We start from the raw sequence: 18118 nt of genomic DNA, 5'->3' as shown, positions 1-18118 counted from the left end.
TGAAAAATCAAAAGCTATATGGATTCCCAAGTCTCTTTTGAAGGACTTGAATATTGAAAACAAATCAAAGTTGACATTCAAGCTTCCAAAGGCTTTCACTCCACCTTCTTCCCAACATCTTCTTAAAAAGGTTTCAAAGCCTTCTACTCCACCTTCCTCCAAAATGGCTTTGCTACCTCATATATCTAAGCCTCAATCTATTTCATCCATATTTCCTCCATCATTCCACTACCCTTCAAGGTGTGTGTCAATGTTGATCTTGCCTAATATCTCATCCACCCTCATGAGATCCTCTAAATCTTATGCCTACTTGCCATCCTTGCTTGTTTCAGTCTTCCAAAACCAACAACCTTATCCTCCATCTACCTCTCATTTTCCTATCATTTCCCTTCCATTACCTTATTAGCATCTTTGAGTGTACCTTGCTATGGCCTTGGCTTATCATATCTTATCTTACTTATAGGCATGCTATATAACTTGAGAACAACTTGAATTCTTTCCAAAAACTCTAAAAATTCCAAAAAAAGAAAAAAAAAAAAAAAAGAGAAAAAAGAAAAAGAAAAAAGAAAAAAGTAAAAAAAGAAGTGCCTCGGTGAAAACCTGGAAATAGGCGCCTTGGTAGCAAAAGTAAAGAAAAATAAATCTGTCCTATGGTGAAAACTACTTCTTGTGGCACCTTGGACAAGTACCATGATGAAAACCTAGTAAACAGGCGTCATGTGTAATTCTTCCATCCATGACATCCTATCATGATCTTTCTTTTCCTTCAAATATCCTTGTCTCAAGTCATTCACTCATAACCTCCATAACAAACTTTGATGTCCTATTTAGTTAACCCTTTGGTCTTGATCAATGAAAGAAACAAGAAAACTTAGTTCTTACCAATCTCTTGAGATGGTCATTTTCTTTGCGACACCCATCATTACACCATGAGCTTATATTGTTATGTCTTTTTCCCTAACATGGGTAATCTTGTGAAGGTTTTCCTTGAGGGTAACATTCATCGTTTCATACTCCTTGCCTATCCATCTCTGCTTATCCACTTGCTTGCTACTACATCTTATCCTATACCTTGCTAGACACTTAAACAAAATCAAGGTGATCCTTCTTGAGAGCTAGTAATCTCTGAAAAAGTTCTAAAATTTGAAAATTCCTGAAAAAAATCATAAAAATCAGAAAAAGTCCTAAAAAAATTGTTACCCTAGTGAAAACCTAGCAATAGGTGCCTTGATAACACCAAAAAAGTGAAAAATCTCAAAAATACAAAAAAATTGAAAAACAAAAACAAAAAAAGTGTCATTGGTGAAAACTTTGAAACAGGCATCATGGTAGCAAAAAAAGAGAATCTTGCCAAGAAGGTGAAAACCTAGTAAACAGGCACCTCTTGTTCCCAATGCTCCATCTTGCAGTGCATCTTCTAGCTATTCTGTACAGTCACTTTCATGCTTTTGCATTCCTGCTTTTCCTATTCATGTATCCATGGATTGAGTCTTGTCACAGCTCGGGGGCATCCCCCCTTAGTGTCACTCTTTTTGAGATTCTCCTCATAGAATGTCCTTTGCAACAGTCACCAGCGGTCCTCACTCCGTTTTCCTACTGTCGCTAGTGTCACTCTTTTTGAGATTCTCCTCATCGAATCTCCTTTGTGACAGTCACCAGTGGTCCTCACTTTGTCTACCTACTATCGCTAATGTCACTCTTTTTGAGATTCTCCTTGTAGAATCTCCTTTGCGACAGTCACCAGTGGTCCTCACTGTGTCTGCCTACTATCGCTAGTGTCTCTCTTTTCGAGACTCTCCTCATAGAATCTCTTTTGCAACAGTCACCAATTGTTTCAGCTATGTCTGCCTACCGTTGCTCGAGTTACGTCTCCAGATTCCTTTATGGGAGATCTCTTTTGCGTCAGTCACTAGTCATCCTGGCTATGTCTGTCTACTGTCACTCAGTCCTTCTTAGGTTCTTCATCGTGAAGATTCTTCTTTGACCTTAGTCACCAGTTATTCTGACTATGTCTGCCTACTATTGTCACCCTACTGAAGATATTTCTCTCAAACTTGTTCTGGACATTGACACTTGACATCAATCCCGAAAACATTAAAGTCAAAAATGATATACTTGTTTGGATATGTTGAGCTTTTTCTTTGTTTGCTTTGTTTTTGCTTTATCATATCTCCTCGAGCAACTCGATGATGTCATCTTCGACTAGAGAATTAATGACTGAGGGCATATGATCTTTTCTTGGCTTTCTGTCTAGGGTTTAGTTCCAATAAGTTGATCTATTCCTATAAGAGGGGTGTCCACTTTAAGAGCCTCCATCTCGTAATGGATGGTCGTGTGTACCTCGACTCCTTTTATATGAATACACCAATAACGTTGGTTCTTCTCCTTGTTTGTTGGAGTGAAATTTTCATGCTATAGTACATACTGATACTCGTCCTACTAAGTGAACGTACAGGTCACTGTAAGTATATCTAGCCCACTTCTGTCTCAGGTTACGAACGCAAGGGTCATTGCGGACAGAATGAATACTGAATGCTTAGCATAAGAGGGATCTCTCGTGTGTTTGGTGTGCCTGTTATGCAAGCAACATTTAGGTCATCCTAGCATTTATGCTCTGATGCTTATGTTAACTTGCTACATTAAAAGGGACAAATGTTCTGGTCATTCTGGCTTCTTGTGCCTCGAATGCTTACATTTAATTCCGACAACCCAATAACATATGTTATATTCAAATTTTCATGATTGCAATGTTAGTGGGAATTGTATAACATATGAGCTATATTTTATATCTAGTGATGATTAAATATCGAGGCTTGGTAACTAGACCTAGGGTTGCATTCAAACATAGTCTTGCATTACATACTTCATTTGCATAAGCACGCAATTCGATAGTCATTTTGTTCATACTCCACATACATTGCATTTCAGATTCCTCCACAACTGCACAAGCGTTGGGTTTGTCGATTCACACTCCTCAATGGAATACCTGTGACTGTCAAGTAAAAACACACAACACTACATGAGATGTCAGTCCATCAATATGCGTTCTATCTACATACAACATACATCTCATGTACATCAAAGTAAAACATAACAGACAATGACATGTACACAAGAACACTCGACTCAAAATTTTGTATATATATATTAAAAGAATGGGTCAGTACAAAAAATGGGCACTACTCAAGCGCAATCGATCAAAAATGATACATGTGGTGCTAGCACAACAATCGATACATAGCCAGAGATCAAAATCAAAACTCAGACAAAGAGCATCTAACTCTGTCCCGAACCCTCGCCTCCAGGAGGAGCAAGAGGTGCTGGGGTAGCAGGTGGCGGAGGCGGTGGTGGCATATCTGGCCTGACAGGAGGTTGTGCACCTCTAGACTCTCATGCGTACTAAGAGAATTGCTGAACCTGCAATGTCTCATCTGGCACGACGCTGGTGTATGCAGCATAATAATATGCAGCCCAAGCAGACTGGAAGCAGATCTCATCCTGCGCCAGCTCCATCCTCCGCTCTGCAGTCTCCGCGTGCTCCCTCTGAAAATCTATCTCTCGTTGTTGCTCTACCAACTGTGCATCCCTGACTGCCACTGCAATCTGCAACTCTTCCAACTGTCGGGAGGCCTGACGAACCCGCTCGCGATACCATCGTACCACATCTTGTACCCCACCTGCCAGCTGATCCAACATATCCTCATCAAGCATCTCAGGTGCCTACTACTGCGGTGATGCCTGCGGCTGTGGTGGCACCTGCTGCTGAGGAGCCTCCTACTGAGGGACCTCCTCCGCTGTCCTCTGCCTGCGACATCGGCCCTGTCTACTCCCACTACCCCCGGCACTTGGGTCTGATCCCATTTGATGTGGGGGAATCTGCATCTACTGAACTTGGTGCCAAACTCGTGACTGCTGCTGTGGCTGAACTGGTGGCTATGGCTATGCCTGCTACTGCTTGGGTGCCTGCTACTACTTGGGTGCCTATCTCTCTGCCTGCCTTGCCATCCCCACTGGATCTGTAAAATGTGGGAATGGATGGCTAATAAAAAATGTCTGATATTCAGGTGTCATCCCTGCATCTACTACCTCTGGCAGGTAGTCCCACTGAACAGAAGCTAAACTGCGGATATCTATCATAGATCGCCCTGGATCCATCTGTGGAGGCCATCCCCACTCAATATACCTCTGTACCTTGGCATAGGCAAAGTACTCAGGTGAAATGTCCTGTGGTCAGCCATACTGCTGCCACACTCGTGAAATCAAAAATCTCTCAATCACTGATGTCGTCCTACCCACCAGCGGTCGAGAACTAAACATCCATGGCAGCTCTTTGGGGGCATCATCCCAGTCCTCTGTCTCTCTCCAGGGTTGCCATATAACGGACACCAGGTCATCAAGATGTGTCCGCCAGTGCTCAATCTTACCTAGGTGGGCCTAGGTAATATGCCCTCAATATCTGCATATGTAGGGCTCCATCGACTCCCAGGCATCCTCAAAAATCAGCCTACATACAAGGAGATGCTTCCAGGCCTAGATCTGTAAACATAAACTCCTGCTGCCATGGTCTTCTTCTCATGGAAGATGACCTTGTGCATCTCATGGAAAAGGTGAGCCAACATGCACTGACCCCACCCGAAGATCTCTGGTGCCTCCAGCATCCTACAAAGCATGACACCCCATCCACACTCCAACCCATGTTGTCCCCTGTCAGGACATAAAAAGCAGCTCAAGAATATACCCAGCACGGATGCCAACCTGTGTGTGGGTCCATAAGTATGCATCAGATCATCCCAGCTGATGGCCCTGCCTCTCGGTAGCTCTCTCCCAAATACAATGGATACTGCCTCTGTCCCTAATCGGGGCACTGTATCATAAACCACCTGGGCACCGTGGAAAGGAATCTGCAAGATCCTCCAGATGTCCTCTGGTGTGATGGTCATCTCACCCATCGGCAAATGAAAGGTGTTTGTCTCCGAATGGAAATGCTCTACCAATGCAGTGAGAAGGTCGTGATTCACCATCATGACTAAAATCTGGCAAAGAGAAGACAAACCTAATCGGGCAATGTGTGCCCGATCTGCGTCATCTAGACTTCGCAATAACTCTCCATATGGTGGATAGTGTGACCTAAATGAAACGTCTTTGAAGACCTCCTGCACGCAATGCAGAGAAAATGACAAACAAACGATCAATATCAAGTCGAAATGAAGCATCAAAACGAAATAAAATGCAATTTCTAAGTGCGAAATCACAAAACTGTCACAGGATTTCGCGCGAGATTCGTGAAATCTCACGTGAAGAATCTTGCCTTCGCGCGAAAAAAGAGATTCTTGTGCGAAGATAGAGCTGCCCACATGAGAAAAGAGATTCTCACGCAAAACACGAATCGCCTCGCACGAAGAATCTACATCTTCGCGCGAAACCAAAATTGCCTCGCACGAAGATTCTCCGGCCGCGTGCGAAGAAACAGCATATCTTGTTTATTCGCACGAAGAAAGAAGATCTTCGTGCGAGAAGAGATCAGTCTCACACGAAGAAAGAATTGACAATCCGAAAACATGCTAAAACGTGCAATAAATGACCTCAAAATGCATGAAAATAAAAGTATGAAGATGAAAAATCGACGACTCACCGGTGGTCTCTAGTCTGCTGGTGGGGTGTGTCGTCTGGAGCGCTCAAAATGATGATATCTCACGTTTACTGTCATGTTTCTATCAGAGCTCAAAATCACTACAAGACAAAAGCACAAATGAATTGAAAATGACCCTTCGAGCCCTTATATAGGTGTTGACCAAATTTTTCAAAATGCTCGAATTTGTGCAAAAATCACACCCCTGGCTAATTGGACTGTTCTGGATCCATTTTCAAGATCAAATTCTAAATCTAACACACTCAAGAGTCTCAAAAATGCATTTTAAAATTTTGGGGACCAACGCGATCGAACGCTTGTGCAACCCAAATCTTTCTGATACTTTGTGATTCTTGGAATCCTTTCAACTTTACATTCTCCATATTTTCAAAATTTCTTTTTGAAAATAGTCAACTCAAGTCATCTGTGGCTAAATTTGATCAACTTTTGGTCAAACTTGGTCTTTGCGACTTCGCAATCATTTCAAATCAACCTTGAATCTTCTTTAGATCGTTTTGATCTCTTCTAGATTCTGCTGAATCTCAGATTTCTTCTATATCTCATGATATACTACTTCAATCACATTTCTGGTGTGTCATCTTTCGATTTCGCTCTCGAGGGGGCAGGATGACTACATCATTGAAGGCAATGTCTATACAGCCACAAAAATGCACTTTCTTACGAAGGAGAGGACTTAGAATTTTTTTTTGAAAAGTTAGAAAAAGCAATGTAAAAGAAGTGCATTTCTGTGGCTGTATAGCCACGGGCCATCATTGAATACTTATTGCTCGGGGCATCTTTTCCATCTACCACTTGGGGCATCTCATCACTTGGGGCATCTTGTTCTCTTCTATCTGGCATCTTTGCCATCTATCTTATCTTTTCATCAATTGATCAACCTTATTACAACTCTTCTCAGAGTTCGATGGACAGGTATTGGGATAGTCTAAATTCTGACTCCTAAGGATCAAGCCTCATTCTGGGGATGATTCTATGACTCATGATTGGACCTTGTTATCTTTCTTTTATCAATCTTAGGTATCTAGGTGTTCTATCTGGATCCTTGAAGGTTAAGCTCCGTTTTGGACATAGTCTTCTAAATGCTTTATCACTCTTCGGTATCTAGGTGTTCTATCTGGATCCTTGAAGGTTAAGCTCTGTTCTGGAGATAGTCTTCTAAATGCTTTATCACTCTCGAGTATCTAGGTGTTCTATCTGGATCCTTGAAGATTAAACTCCGTTCTGGAGATAATCTTCTAAATGCTTATCAATCTTAGGTATCTAAGTGTTCGATTGGATCCTTGAAGATTAAACTCCGTTCTGGAGATAATCTTCTAAATGCTTATCAATCTTAGGTATCTAGGTGTTCTATCTGGATCCTTGAAGGTTAAGCTCCATTTTGGAGATAATCTTCTAAATGCTATCGATCTTAGGTATCTAAGTGTTCTACTTGGATTCCTTAGGATTAAGCTCTATTCTAGAGATGGTCCTAAAAAGCTTATCAATTGGTCTCAGTGTCATCAACTTCGGAACCAATCTCATATTCGCATCATGCTTTCTGATTATCTTTGAATTGAACGTGTTGCTCGCACATTCATTCAAAGAGGGGCAAAATGTAATACCCCAAAATTGGCTCATTACCATCTCAACCAATTCTGGTCTATTTCTGACCAATCCTAAAGACCTATTCTAATAGGCAATTCTCATTCTGTTATTCGCTACTTGACTTAATTGTCAGATGCAGAAAACCCTAATCTGCATTCATCATATTTTTTATTTAATTCTTATAGTACGTACTCATATTAGTTGCATTAAACCTACTTGATTTAATTATAATTTAATTATTAAGTATTTATACTTTAATTAAATTAAATTATATCCTAAGGCTAATGTACTATGGAATTAAATTTATTTAATTTAATAAATACGCCTATCTTGATTAATTAAATGTAATTATTTAATTAAATGGGAAAGGTATTTCTAATTAATTAAACGAAATTATTTAATTAAATGGAGTACTTACTTCTAATTAATTAAACAAAGTTATTTAATTAAATGGGAAGCCATTCCTAATTAATTAAATGAAATTATTTAATTAAATAAGAAAAGTGTCTCTAATTAATTAAAGGATTATTTAATTAAATAGAAAAAGTAATTATGAGAGCATATCTCATTTTATTAAATTAAATATCTCAACAAAATCTCTCTTCAGTTCAAAAAGGGAAATTTCCAGTTCACTGTGGATAAAAAAGGAATTAAATCAGTTAACTCCTTACTTTACTCAAATTAAATCAGTTAACTTCTTTTTTTACTCAAAAGAAATCAGTTAACTCCCTTTAATTTGGGAATCTTCCTTTATGACTGAACTTCATCTTCAATCCTGACCGTTGATTGAAATCGATCTCAACTGTTGATGGATTTCAGGAAAGTCTATTTAAGAAACCCTCCTCTCTTCATTTTAAGAGAGGTTGAGTGAGAATTTGCATCGAATTGCTGCTGGATTGTGCATTCATTTGAGCTCCCTACTTTCATATTCATTTTCTAGTTTAATCTCATTTAGCATAATATGCATACATTTTAGCATAGCTTTCGTTTACATGTTCTTAGATTAAACGTGCATGTCTCATTCTAGATTAATCTGCATTCTCATTGTGAAGAACCTCCTTATAGCAATATCGTGCGAATGCTCGAAATAACAGAATACAAAGTGATAGCAGAACTCAGAATGAATCTACTGATCGCAGGCCACTTCGAGGGGGTAACCTCCTTTGAGCAAGCTCAATACAATAAATTTGTCCGTGCCCATCAAGGGCCTCAACCTATTCTTATATACTGGGTACGATCTAGAAAAGTAATACTACCTATGCATGTGGGATAATAAAATATACTCACGGGACGACTTACAAAGCATATGCGTCCAACAACACTACTCTAACAAAATAAACAGAAGGAACACACAGGTTCCTAACATCCCCTCTCCCTTAGAAAAAAGCTTTGTCCTCAAAGCTTAAGGTGTGGAAATTGTTGTTGAATCTGAAGAAGGGGTTCCCAAGTAGCATCCTCTGATTGCATGCCATGCCACTGAATCAAGACCTCAGAGATGGAGCGAGAGCGAAGCTGGCGAGTGCGCTGGTCAATGATTGCCACCAGCTCCAGGATAATGGATCCTTCCGTATCCATTTCAGGGAGAGTAGTTTGTGCTCTGACAGTGGTACCCAGAACTTTCTTTAGACAAGAAACATGAAAGACTGGATGAATGTGGGAAGAAGGAGGAAGTTCCAGTTTATAAGCAACTGAACCAATCTTCTGTAGAACCTTATAAGACCCATAAAATTTTGGGGCCAGCTTATGACGCCCTTTCAGCTTTAGGGAGGATTGTTTGTATGGCTGTAGACGAAGAAAAACCATATCCCCAACTTGAAATGAGCGCTCAGAACGGTGTTGATCTGCTTGCTGTTTCATCCGATTACGGGCCATGTGAAGATTATCCTGTAAGGTACGAAGAATCTGATCCCTGCTGCGGAGAACTATGTCAACTGCCTGGACTGGTGAGCTGTTGGAAGTGTAGGGAAGGAGCACTGGAGGTGCCTGACCATAGACTGCTTCATATGGAGTCATTTTAGAGGCAGTGTGGTAAGAGGTATTGTACCACCATTCAGCTAAAGGGAGCCACTTGGCCCACTAATGTTGCTGTTCGGAAGTGAAGCAACGAAGATAAGTTTCCAAGCATTTATTGACAATTTCAGTTTGACCATCAGTTTGTGGGTGATAGCCCGAACTCATCTTCAGTTTGGTGCCAGTTTTCTGAAACAGTTCAGTCCAAAAATGACTGGTAAAAGTTGCATCACGATCAGAGACAATGGAAGAAGGGAGTCCATGAAGACGAAATATCTGGTCCATGAAGATTTGTGCAACAGAGGAGGCAGTATAGGGGTGGCTGAGGGCACAAAAATGACTATATTTCGAGAGACGATCAACCACAACCAAGATCACTGTCTTGCCCCCGGATTTAGGAAGCCCTTCAATGAAATCCATAGAAATATCAGTCCAAATCCGTGTAGGGATGGGCAATGGTTCGAGCAAGCCAGGAAGGAGGGTCGTTTCACCCTTGTGGCGTTGGCAAGTATCACATTCAGCCACCATCTGTTGAATCGTCTGTTTCATCCCTTTCCAAAAGAAGTTTCTCCTTGCTCGCTCATAAGTTTTGAGGAAGCCTGAGTGCCCTGCTGAAGGAGAAGCATGGAGTTCATAAAAAATAGCCTGATGTAGAGCTGGGTTCTGAGGAAGCACTAGCCGACCCTTGTATCGAAGAGAAGCACCATCCCAAGAGTAATGTGGTATAGCAGAAGGATTATTGGCTAGCTGGTGAATGATTTGAGATAAAGAAGAGTCACTGTCATAGCCCTGCTGAACAGACGCTAACCAATTGGGAATGGGCATAGAAATAGCGGAAAGGGAAGCTTGATTATCAAATGTGCGAGAAAGAGCATCTGCCACAATATTCTCCTTACCCTTCTTGTAGGTGATCTCATAATCATACCCCATGAGTTTGCTGACCCATTTCTGTTGTGTAGGAGAGGATACCCGTTGTTCCAGGAAGTATTTCAGACTTTGGTGATCGGTTCTGATGCAAAAATGATTCCCTAAGAGGTATGGCCGCCACTTCTGTACAGCATGCAAAATAGCCATCATTTCTTTTTCATAAGTAGAGAGGGCTAGATTCTTACCAGAGAGGGCTTTGCTAGTGAACGCAATAGGATGGTCATCTTGCAGGAGAACAACACCCAATCCATTGCCGCAAGCATCACTCTCAATAGTGAAGGGTTTGGAAAAATCTGGCATCGCGAGAACAGGTGTACTGCACATAGCCTGTTTCAGTTGTTCAAATGCAGTCTCAACAACAGGGGTCCAGGAGAAGGCATCCTTTTTTAACAGAGCTGTCAATGGTGCTGCAATTTTCCCGTAATCTTTGACAAACTTGCGGTAGTAGCCAGTCAACCCCAAAAAACCCCGAAGGCTCTTGAGAGTTTTAGGATGCGGCCAAGTTTTCATGGCATCTATTTTTGTAGGATCCACCCGCACTCCATGGTGTGCAACAATATGCCCGAGATACTCCACTTCCTCCTGGCCAAACACACATTTAGATAGTTTTGCACAGAGTTGATGATCAGAGAGAAGTTGCAAGACAAGCTCCAGATGATGGAGATGCTCAGCCCAAGTTTTGCTATATATGAGGATATCATCAAAGAAGACCAGAATGAATTTCCGGAGGTATGGTCGAAATATGTTATTCATCACTGCCTGAAATGTTGAAGGAGCATTCGTGAGGCCAAAGGGCATGACTAAAAATTCATAGTGACCATCATGTGTGCGGAAGGCAGTTTTAGGTATATCCTCCTCATTAACCCGAATTTGATGATACCCAGAACGAAGATCTAACTTGGAGAAAAAATGAGCCCCATGAAGTTCATCAAGAAGTTCATCAACAACTGGAATGAGAAACTTGTCCTTTATAGTGAGATGATTAAGTGCTCGGAAATCAATGCAGAGTCGCCATGACCCATCTTTTTTGCGAACAAGCAGAACTGGAGAAGAAAAGGAACTGGTACTAGGGCGAATAATACCTTGCTTCAGTAAGTCACGGACAAGTATCTCGATTTCGGTCTTCTGATGAAATGGGTAGCGGTAGGGCCTGATGTTGGGCGGAACACTGCCAGGAAGGAGCTGAATACGGTGGTCCTCTGGACGAGAAGGAGGTAATCCCACAGGTTCAGCAAATATACCAGAATACTTGTCCAAAATGTGTTGGAGATCGGCAGGAGTGCTAGAGACTGCTGATGGCTGCATCTGAATGGAATGGAGCTGAGCGATGACACCATGTGAATTCTTCTTAAGAAGTTTTTCCATACGGTGTGAACTGATGATGCTGAGAGACCCTGGTTGTAAGCCTTTCAAAGTGTGTTGGTGCCCTTCGGCTGAAAACTGCATCCAAAGTTCAGCAAAATCCCAGAGAATGGGGCCAAGAGTGCGTAACCATTGGGCACCCAAAACCACATCACAGCCACCTAAGGGTAAGGCAAACATGTCAGAGCGCATGTTATAATCTCCAATAGAGAGACGCACATTGCGACATTTCCCTTTACAAGGTAAAGTGCCCCCATTGGCAATCATGACTTCAAAGCTAGAGCAGGGATGGATAAAGCAATCAGCCTGTTTGGCTATTCGTGGATCAATGAAGTTATGAGTGCTACCAGAATCAATGAGTATAGTAAGAGGGATCTTCTTGAAGAAACCCTGGACCCGCATGGTTTGTGGAGTAGTGACTCCTGCCAAAGCATGGACAGATATCTCTGGTGGAGGTTCTGGTGAAGGAGGTTCAGGCTGGTGAGGCTCAACCTCATCATCCACTATTTCCTGAGCATCTACATATTCTTCCAGTTCCGGTGGAGAATCCACATCCAAGAGATAGAGCTTTTGCTGAACACATCTATGGCCCCGAGACCATTTCTCATCACAATTATAACAAAGCCCTTTGTCTCGCCTGACTCGCATCTCTATTTCAGACAAGTGCTTGATCGGAGTAGTTCTGGGAGCTGGTATGACTGGAGGGTTGTGAGAACCTGTATTTCTGAATGGAACAAAATTAGATCTGGAGCGTTGTAGAGCACTAATCTTGTCTTCCGCTAACTTAGCCAACCCAAGGGCTTCCATCATTGTAGTAGGTCGAAACATTTTGACTTCTGAGCGAAGTGCATCCTTCAGACCACTGACAAAACAACTACGGAAGAATTCATCAGACAAGCCCTCTGTGTAATTAGCTAATTTTTCAAACTCTGTCTGGTATTCTCTTACAGTGCCTGTTTGACGCAGTTTAGTGAGTGCTCCTGTGAAATCATCAAAGGAACTAGGGCCAAAGCGCTCCAAAATGAGGGTGCACAATTCTCTCCACGTTGGGTCTACATTAGCCTTGATGTACCAACGGAACCATTGAAGAGCTTCATGTTCCAAATGAAAAGATGCAAGGGAGACTTTGTGGTTATCCAAAGTATTATGCAAGCTGAAATACTGCTCTGCCCTATAGATCCATCCAGTCGGATCAGAACCATCGAAGCGTGGAAAATCAAGCTTTGGTCCACGAAAATTGCCAGAAGAGGACCCAGTATCTCCTGAATGGTTTCGGCTCATGGCTGACTGCTGAAAGTTAAGACCCAGAATTTTGTCATCCAGATCTTGAAGTTTGGTTTTGAGGGATGCAATTTCCTCTTACATGATTTTTGCTCCTGAAGGCCACGACAGAAAAAAAAATTTGATGTAATTTCCACCCAGCGAGCCCAAGAGAGTGCTCTGATACCAGATGTGAAGAACCTCCTTATAGCAATATCGTGCGAATGCTCGAAATAACAGAATACAAAGTGATAGCAGAACTCAGAATGAATCTACTGATCGCAGGCCACTTCGAGGGGGTAACCTCCTTTGAGCAAGCTCAATACAATAAATTCGTCCGTGCCCATCAAGGGCCTCAACCTATTCTTATATACTGGGTACGATCTAGAAAAGTAATACTACCTATGCATGTGGGATAATAAAATATACTCACGGGACGACTTACAAAGCATATGCGTCCAACAACACTACTCTAACAAAATAAACAGAAGGAACACACAGGTTCCTAACACTCATATAGAATAGTCACATTTTTTTTCAAATCTTTCGTTCTTACAGAGTCTGGTTGCTTAAACACCTCGAATCTAAGGGTATCTGACAAGCAATTCCCTTTAGATAGAAGACAACAGGTCGCTTTGCAGGGCAAATTTCGGATGAACAATCCAATGTTCATTCCAGGATGAATCCGCATACAAAGACCGTGTTGAAGTGTGCGTGTTAGCGGAGGCCGCATATTCACGCATACACTTATTATTATTTTAATTTGTGATCTTCTCGATAAAACTCAGAGTCTAAGCAGTTTAAAGGTATAATGAGTAAACATACAAAATCGTGCTATGCTAGTTTAAAATTAAAACAACAATTTAATTTAATTTCCACTTACTCCATTGATGTTGCTTTTCGTTACGGCAAATAAACAGATTTTTTCAGTTTTAAAACTGTACCGATGTGCAAATCTCATGAATAAATTGCTTCTTTCGACTGCTACTCAAAATATATATTGCCATCTAGAATACATTAATGGTGTTTTTGTTTGTTTCAGATTTGAACTTCTGAAATGGCGTGGAAACTCCCCTGGTTTGGAGAAACAAACTCTATAATTTTGCAAGCCGTTTGGAGGAAGGTACTTCAAAGATAAACCTATGTAGATAATTATTGCATAATTGTTGATCAAAATTTCAGTTCAATGTTACGATATAGTTCTACATAACATGACTGTTTATGCATAAGAAAACCCATCTCTCATTCATTCGTTCAGGGAAGAACCAAATTATCAATTTGAGTGGTCTAGATCAGCTGGCTTATCCTTTTTGGTAGCCACTTGGGCCCTCATCTTTAGGATTAAATGTATCACCATTCTTAGAAATTGCGAGCATGATAAGAAAATTCAAAATCTTTAAGAAACCATCAGGCAAAATGAAATGTATACGTCCATGTACAAGGGGATCATCCCCTCCCCTGAGCTCTCACAAAGCAGAATTTTTTTCCGATGGACTAGAAAATAATCTATTCCTTAGTCTTTGAATCTAGGGTCTTGGCATGCAATTATTTAGTAGAATCCCCCATGATGGAGGCTCTGGTTAAAAGAATCCCTGTAAAAGATCTTAACATGACAACATTTGGGGATGACAAAAATTCTGTGCAACGGATTATCCAAGACTACCCTGCCGTAGGGTTAAACCTTGGAAAGTGTCCATGCCATGTGTTGGAAGTGCAGATGAGTCCATTGCTTAAAACAATTATTACAAGAAAGTAATTTATGGGCTCAAAATGGCTTGTGGTAGGGTGGTTACATTTGCAGAAAATAAATTCTCATGCTTCCAAAGCATGTCAGCCCTGTACGATGCAAACCATAAAAGGGCAATAATCTTAACATGCAGAAGTATTTTACATGAAAATCATATGGAAACTTCAAAACCATGCAAGCCCGATAAACAATTACCAATCAAGCGTGAGTGGGGAACAAATATTAGGAGCCATTGAAGTTGGATAGTAAAAATATCTTCCAGAGGCAGGTTTGAAATGCAGCTCGTCAGTTGTGAGCTTGTCAATTGCTCCAGTAATAGGGCACACTAGGGTATGCCTTGATTCATATTATGTTTACCCTTGGTTTCTTCGAACAAGCGCCCCATGACAGTACTCAGGGCTGGTGTTAGTTCCCCCAACTTCCATGCATTGCTATAAGTTCAACTTCTAATTCGAGGTTTTCCCATGGCCGGCACAAGGCGACTAGGAGTCTGCATAATGGAAATATGACCTTAGTTCAATGGAATTCATTAGTCAGTCTTGCATATTATCCAGCTTAATGAAACATTAGCAGTTTTTGCCTATGGGATTTACCAAGCATGGCACAGGTTCGAGTCTTGATCCGACTTCCAGTGGTGGGCTTCTCTTCCAGGGACTCCCACAAAAGGGGATTGCCCCTGCAGAAATGAAACATGAGTAGTTTTTAAATCACAGAAGAATTTGTTTGCAATCTTTCCAGTACCACAGTTTCTAGATCAGAGCATAAATTATAATCTGCAATATCATGTAATAATGTCTTTATATAAAAGCAAGTATGACCTACTACGAGGTCCACTTATATTTGTACTTAATTTTTTATGTGTTCTATTTTCCTTTCTCAGGGAGACTACACGGACATTAGACCTTTGGAAACACGATAGCAGGCTTTTGCCAAGTGTTCACAACACGGCAATTGTAACCAAAGGTATGTCCATTCTGTTTCTTCCAATGGAACTTTGGGAACAACGATTCCAACTTTAGGAATGTCAAATATTGGTTTTGGATATTCAGTGAAGACAACTTCCAGTGAGGATATTTCCTAGCTCAAAATCTTTGATTTCCAATCCTTCTGGAATGTGATGTATATTACCCACTGGTAGTGGGTTCGATCATGTCCATTTAACTCATTTATAGCACCTGGTGCTGATTTCAATAAAATGAATGTTTTTGCTAATTCTGGAGACAATTACTCATCAGTCCCAGGACCCCTAGGCGACATGTTTTAATGTCAGTATTATATCTACGGGTGCAGAAAACCAACAATGCCTACAATAGGTTTCAGGAACCAGATGATTCCAACCTTGAGGTTAGGAAATGCTCCCTCTGGTGGAATGGGTTATTCAAGATTTAACTACATAAGAACTACTCCAGCAACTTACTGTGGGTGCAAGTGGGCACATCTACCATAATATGAGTGGTCAAATGGGTGGCAATAACATGCAGTAGGAAAATTCTTCCTATGGTTTAGTGAATGAAAGCATGAATTACAGGATACATGTGGCAGAAAATATGGTAATGTGCAACTGCGTGCTTCTTCAGACCAGAATACCACTCAGCAGCATCACCAAGGTCTTTTGCAGTGTAAGTTCTAAATTGCTTTCTTTTCATTTTAAATGCTTTTGGTAATTGAAATTTTTTGCATGTTTTTGCGGATCATATATAATTCTCTTGAACATTTTGATTTTACTTGGTTTTAATTCATTCTGAACATTGGCTTTGCAGTTGAAATGACCAATCCAGTGGTTCCATCATTTGGTGTTTGTTATGCGAATGCAGCTGATATTGCACGTTCTAGAAACTTATATTGACTTGCACACTGTAAGTACATTGGACGATACAGATCCATATAAGTTTCCAAAACCTCGAGATCAGCTGCATTCATTGCATTACTTGGAAAGGAAATTTCAGACTTTTTGCTTTTACTTGGAGGCTGTTCTTCCCATGTTGAGTCATGTATAGACCTTGCTGGCAAATTTATTTTAGTTCCAAGTATACTGTTAAATTTTGAAGATTTTGGCACAACATTCACACAATCTATTGCTCCAAGATTTGATGATTGAGCGTAGGCATAAAATAAAGGCGAACAAGTCCACAAACACAGGAATTTGAAGATTTTGGCACAACATTCACGCAATTTATTGCTTCAAGATTTGATGATTGAACATGGCCATCCACACGTTGTTTTCTAATATAATGGCGAATGGGTCCACAAACAGGGCAATTGTCAAATTTTAACAGTACATTTGGAACTAAATTTTTTTTTGCCACAAGTTTTGTAGTTTCTATTCATGACTCAACACAGGAAGAAGAACATCAAAGTAAAAGAAGAAATTTTGAACCTTGCTCTCCTAGTAATGCAATTAATGCAGCTGATCTTGTAGGTTCAGAAAACTTATATGAATCTGTATCATCCAATGCACTTCCAGTAGCATCTAGCTTGAATGGAAAATTGTTAGGGTTTCAATCATCCAGGATGATACTTGATCCTGGATCGCCTTCACAGCAATAAATATTGCCAGCACTACAGCAATGCCAACAGAATCCATCATCTTTCTTGCCGAAGAGTCAATCAATTTAACTAAAGCAAAGTCAACAACAACAACTACTACTACCTTAACAAATCATCCCAAATGCAAACTCAAGATTTTGAGCCAAGTGGACATGATGCAATCTCATGTATTGAAGTCATCCAAAGTAGAATCAGTACTTGTGAAAATAGATCAGGCTGCGAGCACACAAAAAGGATCTAGCAAAATGTCTAGGGAATTCAAGAATGATATTTTTCAGAATCCACATGCTGAGCATGGGCATATGCAAGGGCAACTGCTTAAGGAAGAACCTGCAGTCCTTTCTTCTTAATTTCCTTGTGCAAGGTAAGCAAGAAGCTGTTCTGGTTAAACAGGAAACTATAATGGATATCCCATCCGCTGCTAGTTCATCTTCCAAAAAACCTGGTAAGGTGTTTCTTTAACAGAACTTTTTAATCCTGAGCAGAGAAGGGAACATGTTAAAGGGCTGTGACAGTGGGCATTGGCAGGTCAGTATGGAAGCTTCTTTTTAGGATGATATTTGCTGCCTGTTAATTGGTGTCTGATATCATTATCTAGCCATTAGTTTTTCTCCTGATGAACTTGTATAATCATCAATTACTTAATGTTCAGGGTTTCCAAATTGTTTCTTATGGGATTTTGCCAATTCGAGACCTTTCTATATGGTTTGATCACCTATATTGTGTGCATTTCCACCGTAGACAATTTTCTTGTGATACAATAAATAGAGATTCGTTTTGCATTTTTTTAAAGCCTGATTATGTCCCATTTAGTGTTTATTGAGAAGTTGATACATAGACGGGTAAATATAAAGGATCGGTTAAATACAGTTCCAACATACTAGATATTCTTTTTTGTGTTTAGCAACTGACAACTTATTACATCAGAGTATTGCAGAGTTACATTCAGTCTACTAGCTTTTCTACACCAAAACTGAACTTAAGTTATTAAACATGCAAAATGACAGGTAGCCTAACTGGTTATTCTGCTG

General features: G+C 40.6%; 1 long non-coding RNA gene across 1 annotated transcript; it reads left to right on the top strand.

The window, feature by feature from the left end:
- Positions 1 to 13779: 13779 nt before the first annotated feature.
- On the top strand, positions 13780 to 17759 carry LOC149554836 (uncharacterized). Its single transcript, XR_016365246.1, has 4 exons — positions 13780 to 13916; positions 15421 to 15503; positions 15831 to 16159; positions 16301 to 17759. It is a non-coding gene; the product is annotated as an uncharacterized LOC149554836 (long non-coding RNA).
- Positions 17760 to 18118: the final 359 nt, after the last annotated feature.

The sequence above is a fragment of the Cupressus sempervirens genome, chromosome 5 (assembly GCF_028749045.1).
Source record: "Cupressus sempervirens isolate cs-2001-9-10 chromosome 5, ASM2874904v1, whole genome shotgun sequence".
NCBI classification, from domain to species: Eukaryota; Viridiplantae; Streptophyta; class Pinopsida; order Cupressales; family Cupressaceae; genus Cupressus; species Cupressus sempervirens.
Note: the sequence above shows the minus strand (reverse complement) of the source record. Positions and strands in the feature narration are given on the sequence as shown.